We start from the raw sequence: 16190 nt of genomic DNA, 5'->3' as shown, positions 1-16190 counted from the left end.
TCAGCAATTAACACCAACTCCCCAGAACTGCAGCCCTGAGACAAAACCAGGGCGTCTGCAGAGGCAGAGGTTTTTAACTCGTTGCTTTTCCAACAAAAACTCAGAGGCCGTGAGGCTCGGGCTGCAATGCTGAGAGTCAAGCCCAAAAATGTGTTGTTGTAATAATAACAATAATAATAATAATAATAAAAATAGCAACAATAATGAAAAATATAGAACTGATAAGTAAGAGCCGCTCCACGCTTTGGATTTTTCTCTGAAAGAAAACCAGGAACTCCTTAAGGAATTTTTTTGAGCAATTCTGGCAGTTTAGGAGCAGGGTTGAAACTCGGGGTTCTCTGCTCACAGGTGAAAAAGCCTGTTTCCTCCCGTTTTTAGAGAAACCACGGAATTCAAATGTCCTGCTTGGCAAAACCGGCCTCATTGTGGGATTTTCCTATCAAACTGTGTGGCTGTGGAGTTTTTTGGGGCTTGCTTTTTTTTCAATCTGAACCAGAAATTAAGGGACGAATTCGAACGAAGCCTCAAATCCCACGAGGCAGAACACGCCCTTCCAACAGCTCTGTAAAAATCAAGGACGAAAATTGCCCAATACCATCCAATCCCTGAGCTTCTCACCTCCCAAAATTATCTGTGGAAATTCCCTTATTTCCCTCTTCCAAGCACCGCTGGGAGAACTCTTGGAAATGAGGTTGAAGGAGGTTTCTCCACCATTTCTTCTTCTTCTCTTTGGCTCTGCTGCGTGACCTGGGGGTGATCGTGGCTCTCCCCACCCTTCACCCCAAACCTAAGCGTGTCGTTCTGCTGTAAACTGCAGCTGGATTTCCAATTTCCAGAAATGCCCAGAAGTAACGGATTAGCGCCGGCCAGGATTCCCCGCAGGAGCAGAGATTCCCCGAAAAAAAAAAAAAAGAAAGAAAAAAAAAGCTCCAGCAATGAAAGGAATGCGCGACAGAGCGACGGGGAGAGAAGAAGAAGGAACGGCTTCAAAAAAAAAATAAAATTAAAAAATTAAAAAAATAAAAAATAATTTAAAAAAAGGGGCCGTCACATCTGGCTTAGCTTAGCCTAAAGCTGCAACCAAACCGCAGTCGCCTGGGCTCCGCGCTCCGGAGGAATCCCACAAGTGCGGGATGAGAGCCGGGAGCCGGCAGCGGGGAAATATCCCCCTGATGAGGTGTCGGGGAAAAGCGTCCTCGCTGAGACGGGATGGATGGCACGGGGCTTGGATCCCCCGGGAACGTCGTTCCACGGACGGTGCTGGGGAAGGGGAAAGGTGTTGGAGCCTCGTGGAGACGTGGGCAAGCTCCGAGGTGGTGGCTGAGAACCTCCCAGGGCCCCAAAAGTCCGAGGTTCCTCTGAAAATTCACTTTCTCTGTCTCAGCACTCCTTTCTTTTAGCCCCCTTTTTGTTGTTTTTTTTTTTTTTTTTTTTTTTTTCCCAGCAATTAGACGGGAAAAACTCACAGGAGGCAGCTCCAAGTGCTGTCATTATCCCGGAATCATGGAATGGGTTGGATCGGAGGGAAGCTCAAAGATCATCTTGGCCCACCCCATCCATGGGCAGGGACAACTCCAACTATCCCAGGTGGGTCCAACCTGGCCTTGGGCATTCCCAGGGATCCAGGGGCAGCCCCAGAAAATGTGGGAATTCCAGCCCAGCCCCTGCCCACCCTCCCAGGCAGGAATTCCCTCAATCTAAATTTCCACCCTTTCGCCTTAAAGCCATTCCTGCTTTTCCTTGGAAAAGTTCTCCTCCAGCCTTCTGGTGATTTTCCCTTCACACCCTGGAAGGTGCTGAAGATCCCCCTGAAGCCTCCTCTCCTCCAGGCTCAGGAATCCCAGCCTCGGAAAACACTTCCCAGACTCAGGGCACCGAAGCCAGAGGAGAACAAGGCCACTGAGGTCCCCAACAGCGTGAGGGTGACACAAACCCGCTTCAATTCATTCACCTCTAAGGCAAAACTCGCAGCTTTAAAGATCAGCTAGACGAGCTGGGGTTTAACTTAGTCCCAGCCTAACTTGAGACATCAAAACAAACCAAATCGAGGCTTGAGGGCCCAGTTTTGGCGGGAGGAAACTGCCAGAGGTCGTCTCTCTCAAGAGATGCTGTTCACACCTTGAAAGGTGACGGGAAAACATGGTTTTAACGTGGACAAATTCGACAATGCCACTATAAAAACGGCCAAAGCGACCCAAACATGTCGATAAAGGCTCCAGCCCAGGCAGGATGAGTGTGGCGCCACAGGGAAAATTTGGGAAGCACGGGAGAGCTCCTCACTGCCCCAGCCACAGGTGAGGAAAGCCGGAGAAGAGCCGGAGGATGCGGGGTGGGAGATGTTGTATCCAAAACATGTCCTCCAACCCGCCCGGTTTTCACTGTGGCATTCCCAAGGGTGCTCGTTTCTCTGGAAGGCAGCCCGGCGGTGCTGCCCTTTCCTTGGAAAAACACCACAGCCCCGGCATGGCAGGGATCCTCCCCAAGCCGAGAGGGTGGCAGTGGGAATCACGGAATGGTTTGGGTGGGGAGGAACCTTAAATCCCCTCCAGTGCCACCCCATCCATGGGCAGGGACATCTCCTGCTGTCCCAGGTGGATCCAACCTGGCCTTGGACATTCCCAGGGATGCAGGAGCAGCCAGAAGAAATCTGGGAATTCCAGCCCAGCCCCTGCCCACCCTCCCAGGCAGGAATTGCTGCCCAAGATCCCAGCCCAATGTCCCCTTTCCCAGTGGGAAGCCATTCCCTGTGTCCTGTCCCTCCAGGCCTTGGCCCCAGCCCCTCTCCAGCTCTCCTGGAGCTCCTTTGGGGACTCTGAGCATTCCCTGGATTTTTCCCTTCTCCGGGGGAACATTCCCAGCTCTCCCAGAGAAGAGGGGCTCCAGAATCCTGGAATATCAGACTGGAAGCTCTTGCACCACATTCCTGCCCTTTGTCAGGGCTGCACCTGCAGCACCGCTGGAATTTGGGACAACTCCAGGGATATGGGGCACACTGTGCCAGGATCCCACCCAGGAATTCCTTCCTAAGGGTCATTTGAGGCTCAGAATTCCACAGGAGCCTCTCCAGAGGCAGCAGCGCTCCCATGGGATGGACTCATGTCCACGAAATCCAAATGCCATCACACACGGAATGACTTCCAGCCTTTCTGATGGAAGACAGATTTAAGCTCCGGTTGCCGGAGCCAGGCTGCTGCATCCAATCCTCCCCCCACTCCCCCCAAAAAAAGCTGATTTCATCAAGAGATCCGATTGCAACCCTATCATTTACCCAAAAAAAAAGGGGGGGGAAAAAAAAATCCCTCCAGCGTAATCTACTTAAAAACCCAAATCTCATTTGTAGGTTATTAGAGCTGCTCCCGCCTGTGACATCCGGGCACGGAGCTCCCAGGAATTCTGAGGAGCCGGAGCTGGTTTCAGTGGAGGGCTTGGCCAAGTTTCTGAAGGGCTCCTCAGCTGCCGTGGCAGCCGCAGACGGCTTCCCGAAAAAGCCGGTGGAAAAAAAAATAAAAAAAAAAAAAAATCTGGGAATGAAAACCCAAATGAAATGGACGGCCCTAACGAGCCCCGTGCCGGTTTCGGGGCCGATCACTCAGCTCGTTGTCAGCTCCAGCTCCAGCCTCCATCCATCCGTGTGTTTTCCATTTATCCCGGGCTGACAGGAGCAATAATCCCGGCTCCGCCGCTCCCTGCAAACCACCCACCACACTTCGGGGGTTGTTGGCCCATCAGCAGCCAGAACGGGCCTTTTCCATCCCGGATTTTCAGGGATGTTTTAGGAGAGGAGTTTCCAGTCCCGCAGGAGTTCACGGGGAGAAGTTTCACTCATTAAAAGGAAAAAAAGAAACACAACACTTTTTTTTCCCCCCAATTGCTGCTTGGCTTTCTCTCAATATCCACAAATATCCACAGTTTTGGTGGAGGAGAGGAGGAAACTGAGGCACGGGGAGCGCGGCCAGGAGTGGAGCATCATTCCCGCCAGCTCCGTTTTTGTTTTGGGGGCCTGGATCCCATTAGTGGCTTTGGCAGAGTCCTGGGGCCGGGCTTTGCTCCGGGGACTGGAACACGGGACTTTCCTGCTCCACAGTTCACATTCCAGCCACGGCCAGGATCGGAGATTTGGGAACGTCTCAGGGGTGGGAGCAACGGGATATCGGGAGAGGGGCAGCCTCTGCTTCCCAGAATTAATTATCAGGAGCTCTGGTAATTAATTTTTCAGGATTCTGGGCCTGCTCACCCAGAGCCATCCCAAGACGTTTCCTTGGGACAAGAAGGAAAAGCTTGGCCAACCAGCAGGGATGGAATGTTTTCCCAAATTTGTGTCAAAGCCGGCACAAATCTTCAGAATGACCCTCAGGAGCAACGGGATATTGGGATAATGCTTTCCAGAATTAATTATCAGGAGCAGTGGCAATTCGTTTTTCAGGATTCTGGGCCTGCAAACCAGGTGGAAGCTCATCCTTGAGACACTTCCTTGGGACAAGAGGGAAAAGCTTGGCCAACCAGCAGGGTTGGGATATTTTCCCAAATCTTTTCAACCCAAAGCTGGCACAAATCCTCAGGAAGACCCTCAGGAGCAGATGGATCCCATCCCTGGAGCAACCTGGGATGGTGGGAGGTGACCCTGCCCATGGCAGGGACTTGGAATGAGATGAGATTGAAGGTCCCTTCCAACCCAACCCATTCCAGGACTCTGTGACAATCTGGGCAGGTGGAACCTCCTCATTTAAAAAATAAGATAAGATAAGATAAGATAAGATAAGATAAGATAAGATAAGATAAGATAAGATAAGATAAGATAAAGTAAAATGAAATGAAATGAAACGAAATTAAAATTAAACAAAGTAAAGTAAAATAAAATAAAATAAAATAAAATAAAATAAAATAAAATAAAATAAAATAAAATAAAATAAAATAAAATAAAATAAAATAAAATAAAATAAAATAAAGTGAAATGAAATGAAATGAAATGAAATGAAAATAAAACAAAGTAAAGTAAAATAAAATAAAATAAAATAAAATAAAATAAAATAAAATAAAATAAAATAAAATCTAATCTAATAATTTAAAATCTGTATTTTCAGGACCGCCACAGTCCCAACCCAAAAGCTGAAGTTTCCGAGGTCAATTTTTGGGACCTTCCAACCTAAAGGCAACTCCAGAGCGAAAAATAAAAAGGCCCAGAACCTTCTCGAAGCCATCAGTGAAAACACAGGAAAAACAACCATTTCCCAGTGGGAAAAAAAGGTGGGAAAGGATCCCAAAGAGGTTGGGGAGTGTCTGGAAAAGCTCCTGAGGATCCTGGCCTGTCCTGATCCTGAGTCCTGCTCAGGACAGAGGGTCCGAGGGTGGCCAATACTCTTCAAGGCCATCTTCTGGAATATTGATTTTTCCCGAAGAAATCGGAGATATTTCAGACATCCCACCCTGAGGATTTCATTGAATCCTGGATCTGTTTTCCTTCCCGCTTCTCTCCTGGAACTCCAGGGATTGCAAGTGTGACGGAACGAGGCAGGGATGAGTGAGGGAAGGGGAGATTTGGGGGAAGGACGTGACAGAAAAAGACAAAGCGAGGGCAAATATGAGCAGAGAGAGGTGAGCCTGCTTGCTCAAAGGTGTTGGAATCTGCCTGGAATTGGGAAAAGATCCCGGCATTCCCAACTAGAGTAGAAGTTAAATGCAGCTAAACCTGAACCACCACGAATTTTAATTAATACCAAGGGCCAGATCCTGCCCAAAAGTTCACAAAGAAACCTGTCATTGGCTCCATTTGGAAAATTCCCACCTGGATTCTCCATTCCAGGCCCCCCATGTTTAAGTCAGGATCAAAGTCCACCCTTGCTGGTGCTCACTTGCCACCACATCCAGGACACTGGAGCTGGGGAAGCCTTCCCGGATATATTCCTGAGGGAATTCCTGATGGAACCAGCGTTCCGTGTGTTCCACGGGAAGCAGCCCAAAGGGAACTCAGCTCCTGCCTGGAACTGCCCTGCTGGGATCCCTCCTGCCCCCTTCCCAGGCTGGAGGAGGTCCCAGATTCTTTTAAAATTAAAATTAAAATGTTTATTTAAGGGAAAACTGCCCCAAATGGTTTAAACTCAGCAGACAGATCCCATGGGGAAATCCAAAGGAGATTCCCAGCCCTGCATCCAAACGGTTTCCACTCGTGGGAAGTTGTGCCAACACTCGGCTCCCGTCCTTCAGGCCGACCTTTAACAAGGCATCAGTAATCCCAAAGCTGCAATTCCAGGCTCAGTTCCTGCCCCAACTCCCTGCCCTGCTCCCAGTCAGACCTGGAGGGTGAATCCCATCATCCTGAGCTCTGGGTGGAGCAGGAGAAATGCCAGGAGAAATGCCAGGAGAAATGCCAGGAGAAATCCAATGAGAAATCCCAGGAGAAATCCCGAGAAACCCCAGAAGAAATCCCAGGGGAAATCCCAGGAGAAATCCCAGAAATCCCTCTGCTCCTCACCCAAAGTGTCGAGCAACAAAACCCCTGCAGGAATTTCCTTCCCCTTCTTGTCCATGTCTCACCCGGGGATGAGATCTGCAATGCCAGAGCGAGCAGGAATTGACATTATTCCCTAAAATCCTGGATTGGCTCCACAGCTCCAAAAGGCACGGGGAAGATTCCCTGAGTGAACTGTTCTGTTCCCAAAGTCCAGCTTGGATTGGGATCCGGGATGCCCAGAGAAAAAAGAAGGAAAATCCAACTCGTGCCAGTCAGTAACTGGAGTCAAACGAGCGAGGATTCCCTCGGAGCAAACCCCGGGGACCGGGATGCCGCAAATCCCACAGGAGAAACGAGGGGATTCAACCAAACCATTCCCAGTCCACGTTTTCACCTCTCGTTTCTTTCCCGTTTCACTTCTCCAGGCAAGGAGGCAACTCAGCCTCGGAAAATACGGAGCTGGTGCTCCAGCTAACCAGAAAAAATCCATGGATCGTGGAATCATGGAATGGTTAGGGATGGAGAGACCTTTGAGATCATCCTGATCCCACAGGCAGGGACACCTTCCACTGTCCCAGGTGGATCCAAGCTGGCCTTGGACATTCCCAGGGATCCAGGGCCAGCCCCAGCAAATCTGGGAATTCCAGCCCAGGAATTGCTGCCCAAGATCCCAGCCCAATGTCCCCTTTCCCAGTGGGAAGCCATTCCCTGTGTCCTGTCCCTCCAGGCCTTGGCCCCAGCCCCTCTCCAGCTCTCCTGGAGCCCCTTTGGGCACTCTGAGCATTCCCTGGATTTCTCCCTTCTCCAGGGGAACATTCCCAGTGGGAAGTGGGGACTGAGCCGCTGACTGGGAGCAGCAGCGAATGAGGGAGGAGTAAATCACAGCTCTGCACTGACTCTGCTCCCTGCAGTCTCCCGTTTTCCCATTATATCCTGACTTTCCTGGGCTGTTTTTTCACTCCCGGCCCTGCCTAACGAGCTGCTGAGCGGCTCGGCCACCTCCAGGGCCGTGACAGATGGCTCCACACGCTGCCGTTAATGTGCTGGAAAACACCCCTGGATGCATCCAGCCCTGGATGGATCCAGCCCTGGCCGACCCCAGCTCCGGGGGAGCCTCCCCAGGCCGGGTTTCATTTCACTGCCTTTCCCCACTATTTATATCCTGAGCGTGATCGGATGAGACCAGGGATATATATATATGTATATAATAAAAAAATGATTCTTTCCACAGCCCATGACATCACCTTTTCCTCTCGGAAAAGTCGGTAACTCCATACATCTCCCCGCGCCGGGCTCTGCTCTCCCCTTACAGCAGCAGAACATTCCCCGTCCGCGAAAATTAAAGGATAATCTATAGGAAAAAATGTGCTACCGGAGAGAAATTCGTGCTGGAGGCTTCTCTGCTTTCTATTAAGGGCCCTTTGGAAGGAGTTTGGAGCGGCCGAAAGGCAGGGGGGTAATTAAACGGCCCAAATTATGGCTTTGAGCAGACAGAGGGCAGGGTTATAGGCGGGATTTTGGGGAGGAATTCCTCCCCCGCGAGGGTGCCGAGGTCCTGGCTGAGAGCTTGTGAACTCCTCACCCCTGGAAGTGTCCGAGGGCAGGTTGGGCATTGGGGCTTGGAGCAACCTGGGATTTTGGGAGGTGTCCCCGCTCATGGCAGGAGGAGGGATGGAATTTAAAGTCCTTTCCATCCCAAACCGATTTGGGGTTCTGGGAACAAACAGAAAGAAGAATTTTCCCCCAAAACTCACTCGTCCCATGAACCTGCTGCCCCAGCCAGCCAGAGGGACTGAGGTCTGACAGCAGCTCTGCACCCCAGTCGCTCCAAACACGAATTCCCAGCTCCGCCGGGGCAGGAGGGAAAGGGAGCGTGAACTCGGGGCGACCTCCGAGAAATCCCTGAACCTAAAAATATGACAAGACAAACTGTTTCCACCGAGAGCTGCTCTATTAAAAACCACCCCGGCTGAAAAACCTCCTCTGGAGCTAACCTCAAACACGAGGCGAATTCCACCCTGGCTTATTTTCCTCTGGCATCCCGGAATGTTCGTCTCCGGGACAGAACTGGCTGTTCAAACGAGCCCCCGGTTCCTGCAGAAGCGATTGTTTTCAAACACTTTGGAAAAGCAATCCCGGCGCTGGGGCTGCTGCATTCCAGGCAGGATTCCCTCCCCCCCTCCAGGTTTTAAGCATTAAAGAGGAGCAGAGCAAGAACAGACTTTGTCCACTTCGCTTCCAGGCCGCCGCAAATTAAAGGACGGTGGGGGGGCAAAGACGTTTTTTGGTTTCTTTACAGCACGGAGGATCTCGGAATGGTTTAGGTTGGAAAAGATATTCATGATCATGGAATGGTTTGGGTTGGAAGGGACTTCCAAGATGATCCAGTGCCACCCTCTGCCATGACAGGGACAGCTCCAACTTCCCCAGGTGGATCCAAGCTGGCCTTGGGCATTCCCAGGGATCCAGGGGCAGCCCCTGGGAATCTGGGAATTCCAGCCCAGCCCCTGCCCACCCTCCCAGGCAGGAATTGCTGCCCAAGATCCCAGCCCAATGTCCCCTTTCCCAGTGGGAAGCCATTCCCTGTGTCCTGTCCCTCCAGGCCTTGGCCCCAGCCCCTCTCCAGCTCTCCTGGAGCCCCTTTGGGGACTCTGAGCATTCCCGGGATTTTTCCCTTCTCCAGGGGAACATTCCCAGCTCTCCCAGCCTGGCTCCAGAGCAGAGGGGCTCCAGAATCCCAGAACAGTTCGGGTAGGAAGGGACTTTAAGGATCATCCCTTTCCCACCCCATCCAAGGGCAGGGACACCTCCCACCGTCCCAGGTGGATCCAACCTGGCCTTGGGCATTCCCAGGGATCCAGGGGCAGCTCCAGCAAATGTGGGAATTCCATCCCAGCCCCTCCCCACCCTCCCAGGCAGGAATTCCTTCCCAAGTTCCCACCGAAACCTCTCCCCTTTTCCTTTAAACCCTTCCCTCGTGTCCTGCCCGTGTGGAAAGTCTCTCTCCCTGTTTCCTTTAATCCCCTTTGGGCACTGCTGGGAGCTCTCCCTGGAACCGTCTCCCCTCCAGCCTGGACCCCCCAGCTCAGACCAGTCCAGCCGTGGATTCCTGCTCCCTTGGATCCCCCAGAGGCCGGTGACAGCTCAGGGTGGGAACAAACCGAGGCATTTGCAGCCAGGTTTGGGTTCCCTGCGTGGTTTTGGAGCCGTGACTCATCCGCAGGGACTATTTCTGGTCACGGGCACAACCCGGCAAGGGCTCGGAGCTCTCTCGGGGTTCTCTTGATGTGCTCAACAAAAGATCCCAATCTCCCGTGGCTGTCAGTGCCCGTCCCCGCCTCGTTTCCCCATCGGCAGCCCTCATGTCAGCAGCCAAATTAAGGGATTACAGCCCTGGAACATTTAACGAGATTAGATCGGGGGAGTGTTCGCTCTTCGAACAGGCGGATGGGGAGATGCCAACAGCCTGGGTCACACCTACAGCTCCTCTGCCCCGTCTGTCTGTCTGTCTGTCTGTCTGACACCCAGCGAGACAAAAGGCAGACTTTGTTTCACGGTGTTCAGCACATCAGGCTCCATCCAGCCCGTGCAGAAAACACACGCAGGGATTCAAATAAAACCGGCGTGAAATCCGCGGAGACCGGAATTTCCAACGCCAGGAGCTCCCAGCCCCACCCCAGCACCCAGCACTTTATGGGATCACAGAAGGGTTTGGGCTGGAAAAGAGACCACGGGCCGGGAGCCTTCCACTCGACCAGGCTGCTCCGAGCTCATCCAGCCCGGCCTGGATTGGTGGGAAGATCCCGAATAAAAAACCCCCGAGCGAAAATCACGGGAATCAAAAGCGCTGCTCTCGCAAGAGCCCTCACCCCACAAAACACACAAACCTCCCGATCAGGCACCACAAACAAAAGCTCTGTCTGGCCAAACCAAGCCCAAATTTTGACCAGTTAATCAGAAAAGACACGAAGGGAGCCAGGGAGGTGAATTATCCCATTTAGGGCACTCAGGGTTTGCTCAAGCAAGAGGAAGGCTGGGGGTGACTCACAGGACCCAACCGCTGCCATCCCCGCGGATTATCCAGAAAACACGAGCTGGGTCAAGGAAGTTGGGCCATTTAACACCGACTCTTCCAGTATTTATTTATATTTTTTATGGGCCAGTTCACACCAACTATTCCAGTATTTATTTGGTTTTTTTGTTAAGTCAGAGCCCGGTGCGCAGCTCTCAGCGTTGGGATTGAATTCAAAGTTCGGCCAAAACAACTCCAGTGTCTCCTGAAAACCTTCCTCCCTCGGACATGCCATGGGTGGGAATCAGGGAATCAACATCAGGATCTCCCTATCAAATCCAGGTTTTTCCCAGGGGCTCCAAACTGCAGCATTTTTGGGACTCGTTTGGCTTCAAAGCAAGAGAATTCTCAAAGCAATGAGAAGTTCATCCCAGTGCTCTGCAAAGAGTCGGAGTCACAGCTGCTCTGGGGAAGGGAAGAGCTGGGAGTTTCTTCTCTCTGGGATGGGATTAATGAGGGAATTGTTGAATTATGGAATCGTGGAAGGGTTTGGGATGGGAGGGACCTTAAATCACCTCATTCCCACTCCCTGCCATGGGCATGGACGGCTCCAACTTCCCCAGGTGGATCCAAGCTCCAATGTCCAACCTGGCTTTGGACATTCCCTGGGATCCAGGGGCAGCCCCAGCAAATCTGGGAATTCCAGCCCAGCCCCTGCCCACCCTCCCAGGCAGGAACTGCTGCCCAAGATCCCAGCCCAATGTCCCCTTTCCCAGTGGGAAGCCATTCCCTGTGTCCTGTCCCTCCAGGCCTTGGCCCCAGTCCCTCTCCAGCTCTCCTGGAGCCCCTTTGGGGACTCCGAGCATTCCCGGGATTTTTCCCTTCTCCAGGGGAATATTCCCAGCTCTCCCAGCCCGGCTCCAGAGCAGAGGGGCTCCAGAATCCTGGAATGGTTTGAGTGGAAAGGGACCCTAAATCCCATCCCATTCTCACCCCATCCACGTTCAGGGACATCTCCCACCGTCCCAGGTGGATCCAAGCCCCCAAGTCCAACCCGGCCTTGGGCATTCCCAGGAATCCAGGGGCAGCCCCAGCAAATGTGGGCATTCCAGCCCAGCCAGGAATTCCTTCCCAAGATCCCATCCATCCCTGCCCTCAGCCGCTCCTGGAGCTCCAGCCCCTTCCTGACCCTCTCTCCCTCGGCCTTGCCTGGACAGTCCTGGAGTCCAGGAACTCCTGCTGGTCCCAAGGAATGTGTCCTCCCTCTGGTCCGTCTCACACCTGCTCTGACCTTCACCCCGATCCCCCAGCAGCCAATCCTCCCTGCCCTGGTGGTCACACCACCTCCATCGTCATCAGCTGAGGGCCGCGCCCGATGATCCCAGGGGTCTTTTCCCACCTGAATGATTCCATGGTCCTGCAATTAATGCCCATGAGGCTAATTGCTCACTCCCTCCCTGTGCACCCAGCACACGGAGCCCTCTTGGCACCTGGCTGATCCCGCCATGGAGGAAAACAGGGAACGTGCAGGAAAACAGGGAATAGCGAGGGCACTTGTGCCAGTATTTAGTCCAAACTGCACTCAGGATTCCCAGCCTTGTTAAATCTCTGATGCTTTGGAGAATTTGCTCCATTTCCAGGAGGAAGTGCTGGGTTTATCCGAGGGCAGGATACAAAGTCAATGCGAAGGGCAGAAGCTCAGCCCAGGATATTCCTGGTTGGTTCATTCCGGGTGTGAAGAACAGCAGATTTGTGGGATTGGTGAGGCTGGAAAAGCCCTCTGAGATCACCCAGCGCTGCCCCATGTCCCCAAGTGCCACGTCCACACAGCTCCGAAATCCCTCCAGGGATGGAAAACCCTTCCCATTACGAAATTCTCCCTTATATCCAACCTGAATGGGATATTCACCTGCCTGCATCCCCTCCACCCCACAGGAACGGCCTTTTGGACACGGCATTCCCAACTCCCCGAAACGGCAGAAGCAGATCAGGAGCTGGGAGGTGAAGCAGGTTCAGCACAGCCGGGCTGGAACCAAGCCCAGCTCAGCTCCCGTCCCTCCCCTGGGAGCAGAGCTGTGGCCTCGCAGACGGGGACACACATCCGATTATCCACCCGTCACTCACGCCCAGCTCCTCCAGCCCAGGGCCCCGGAAAACACCCGCCAGCTGCTGCTCCACAGGGATTCGCAAATCCCTTGGAAGCCCCTGTGCCATCTACTCATCCTTTGGTGGACAGCTGGGACACCTCCGGGCTTCTCCGACGGCAACACGGACACACCTGGGCATGGACACACGGCATCATCTGGGCTGGAAAAGCCCGCCAAGATCGAGGTCAGCTCTTCCCAAAAACTGCCCAGGCCACCGCTGACAGTGTCCCCAAGGGCGCTGAAACCTCTCCAGGGGTGGGGACTCCACCACTGCCCTCGGAAGTTTTGTCTTGATGCTTGAGAACCCTTTTTTTCCCTATAGGAATTCTGCAGGAAATCTTTAAACACCGACGTGGGTTGAGAGCACGGAGCTTCCCACTTCCACCAGATCAACCTCGAAACTCTCCCAGCAGACCCGGCCTAAAAATAACCCATTTATACATTTCAAGGTGGCACAACCAACCCCACGCGACCTGGAATCGGCAGAACCTCCAGGGATGGAAATGACCATTTTTATCCCGGGATGGCGGGGAGCTAATTAATGGAAAAACCATCCTGTGAGTCCGTGAATCCAACAGGAGGGTTGGAATCCATCCTGACGTGACGTCCCTGGCTATACAGTGCCACCTTGCTGTCAGCCCACCGGGGAAATGACATCTGGGAAGGGCGCGTGCTGCTGGGTGGGACATGCAGCACCTTTCACCTCCAGCCACCCGGGAATTCTGGGCTGGAACGCAACACCAAAATCATCTTCGTCCCCATTCTTCGCCTGTTCCAAGCAATCTGATGGATTCTCCCACAGCTCCACATCATCATTCCCACGGTTTCTCTCCACTCCTTGAGGGATGAAGGGGTTGAGCTCCCTCTCCTCTGCCTCGTCCCTCGTCCCTGCCCTTCCTCACTGACCTTATCCCATCGATTTCCCTCCTAATCCTCGTGTCCAGCGCTCCGTAAGCGCCGCTCAATATTTGTACTCCTCGAATCCAACGGGAGGGAGAAAAAAAAAAAAAATCAATGGGAGGCTCCAAGAAAACAGATTGCTCTGGGATTGCGTGTCTGGGAGGGAATGAATCCCTCATTCCTGAGGGATCAAAGTCACCTTGGCGGGGAGGAGCCCCAGCGCTCCCATCCCCTCATCCCACGGTGTTATCCCGGGGAAGTTGGCCGGCAGAACACCCCCCAAGGTTTTTTTTTTTCCCGGAGCTAAAGTTTCCCTGCTCTGAAAGGATCCAGCTGCCCTGGAGAGGTCACTGGGAGAAGAATGACGGGGATGCACCAGGAGATAAAGTTTCCCCACGGCTCCAAAGGCACGAGAGCTCGGCACGACTTCCCCGGCCACCCACCACGCTCCGGCTCTGGGGGGGATGATCCCATTCCAGGGAAACCCGGCAGCAACGGGAGCTCCCAGGGTGGGGGGAACCTCACGAGGGCACCAGGGCAAGGTTGGAGGAATGAAAGGCAGATCCATAAAAGATCCTTTATGGACAGCTCCTCCTCATCCCCCAGGAGCGGGTTGGGTTTCCCGGCTGGGGGGTGTGTGTGGAGGTGAAGGGCACCCACCTCTGGCCCCTCTCTGTTCCTGTCAGTCCCACCCCAAATCCGCAGGATAAAGGGGAATGTGGGCCAGGGAAATCCCGGTGGTGTCTGTTTTCCCGGCTGCAGTTACAGAGACGGAATCTCGGGAAGGAGGAGGAGGAGGCTGGAGCTCCAGCTGAGTCTTGGAGGAATAAATTCCAATGGAAAACACGTTCCTGGCCCAGTGCAAGGTCCCTTGGGATGAAGTTCTCCATGGAGACCCCGCGAGTGGTTCCCTGTTTGGCCATAAAACTCCACCAGACCAGGCTGGAGTCACTCCTCATCCCCTGGAAGTGTTCAAGGCCAGGAGGGAGCACCTTGGGATGGTGGAAGGAGTTTGGAATGAGAGGAGGCACGGCTGAGGGAGCTGGGGTTGTTTATCCCAGAGAAAAGGAGGCTCAGGGGTGACCTGATCACTCCCCACAACCCCCGGAAAGGTGGCTGTGCCCAGCTGGGGTCGGTCTCTTTCTCCAGAACAAGAGGACACAGCCTTGAGCTGCTCCAAGGGAAATAAAGGCTGGAAATCAGGAAAAAGCTTTTTACAGGAAGGGTGATAAAGTATTGGAATGCTCTGCCCGGGGAGGTGGTGGTCACCATCCCTGGATGTGTTTAAGAAAAGCCTGGATGTGGCACTCGGTGCCGTGGTTTAGTTGAGGTTGGGGTTGGGTTGGACTTGATGATCTCCAACCCAGTGATTCTGATCTTTGGGGACTTCCAACCAAATGATTCTGATTCTGGTCTTCGGTGTCCCTTCCAATCCCAGCCATTCCCTGACTCCGTGATTAACATGGGAAAGGTCTCTCCCACCTCCCCACCCCCTGCTCCCAACACCAGCCCCATGCCCTGCCCGAAGAATCCCGAGGAATCCACCACCCAACCACCAGGCCCCAAACTCCGCTCTCCTCTCTCTTCCAGCTCCTCACTTCCTCCCTTCACTCCCTTTTTGTCTCCAAGTGACCGAGGACTGGATTGTTTGTTTGCTTTTTATTGTTCCAGAGGGCCGGGTGTCGACAGGCTCCACAATTCCCAGCGCCCAGAAACCCCCGGCAGCGCTCTCCCGCCGCCCTGAAGTGCTAACAGGACATGTTTGCACTCCGGGGTTTTTGTTTTTGTTGTTGTTTGGAGGCTCTGGGGAACATCCAGGCACTTTAAAGTCCTCCCCGTGCCACTGCATCCCTCCTGGATGGAGAGTGATGGCTCCGGAGCCTGAGCAGCCGAGGGGGACAGGGATCCGTGTGGTTTTAATGGGATTGAGCCACAAAAGGCTGGGTTTAAGACTGGGTTAAGACCAGTTTAAACCCGCCGCGGCAGGAAAAAATCAGAGTTAAGGCTCTTAAAATCTGCTCTGAGCTCCTGCTTTCGTGCTTCCCGCCCTCTTCCCGTCCCTTTTTCCGCGGAGCACAGCGAGGGGCAGCTTGGATTTCCAGCCCGAACTTTGGAGGATCCCCCCTTTGTGAGCCAGGCAGTCAACGCTGATTTAAAAAGAAACAAACTGCTCCACATGCCCTTCTCCGACACTGCTGGGATTTGGGCACTGGATTAAAAAATAAAAATAAATAAAAAAGAAAAGTGCCCTGAGCCTGACATGGAAGAAACAGAGTGGTTTGGCCAAGCCTCTGGAATGTTCTTCCCGGAGCTCCGGGCTGGCCGCAGCCCCAGGGATCCCTGCTGGCTCCCCTCAATCCATGGAAATCCATGGGAATCCCCCTCAGTCTGGAAATCCAGGGGCAGTGCCTGAGCACATGGATCCAAGGGGAGATGCCCTGGAGGGAGGAAAAATGGATTTACAGATCGTCTCTGATGGGTCTGCAACATTCCCGATGGGAATTCCAGGAATGGCGGGCAGTGCCAGAGGTGTGGGACACCTGGAAGAGCAGGGTTGGAACTCAGCCTGGACTTCAGGAAGTCCTAAAAGAATTCCCCAACCACCTCTTGCTACTTCTTAGATGTCTCCCGACTGCCCTGGGGCAGATTTCCACCCTGATCCAGTTGGTTTTCCAGGGAAAAC

Source organism: Chamaea fasciata, unplaced genomic scaffold (genome assembly GCF_029207755.1).
Source record: "Chamaea fasciata isolate MVZ Bird 193981 ecotype frontalis unplaced genomic scaffold, bChaFas1.0.hap1 SCAF_6, whole genome shotgun sequence".
Classification (NCBI taxonomy): domain Eukaryota; kingdom Metazoa; phylum Chordata; class Aves; order Passeriformes; family Sylviidae; genus Chamaea; species Chamaea fasciata.
Note: the sequence above shows the minus strand (reverse complement) of the source record.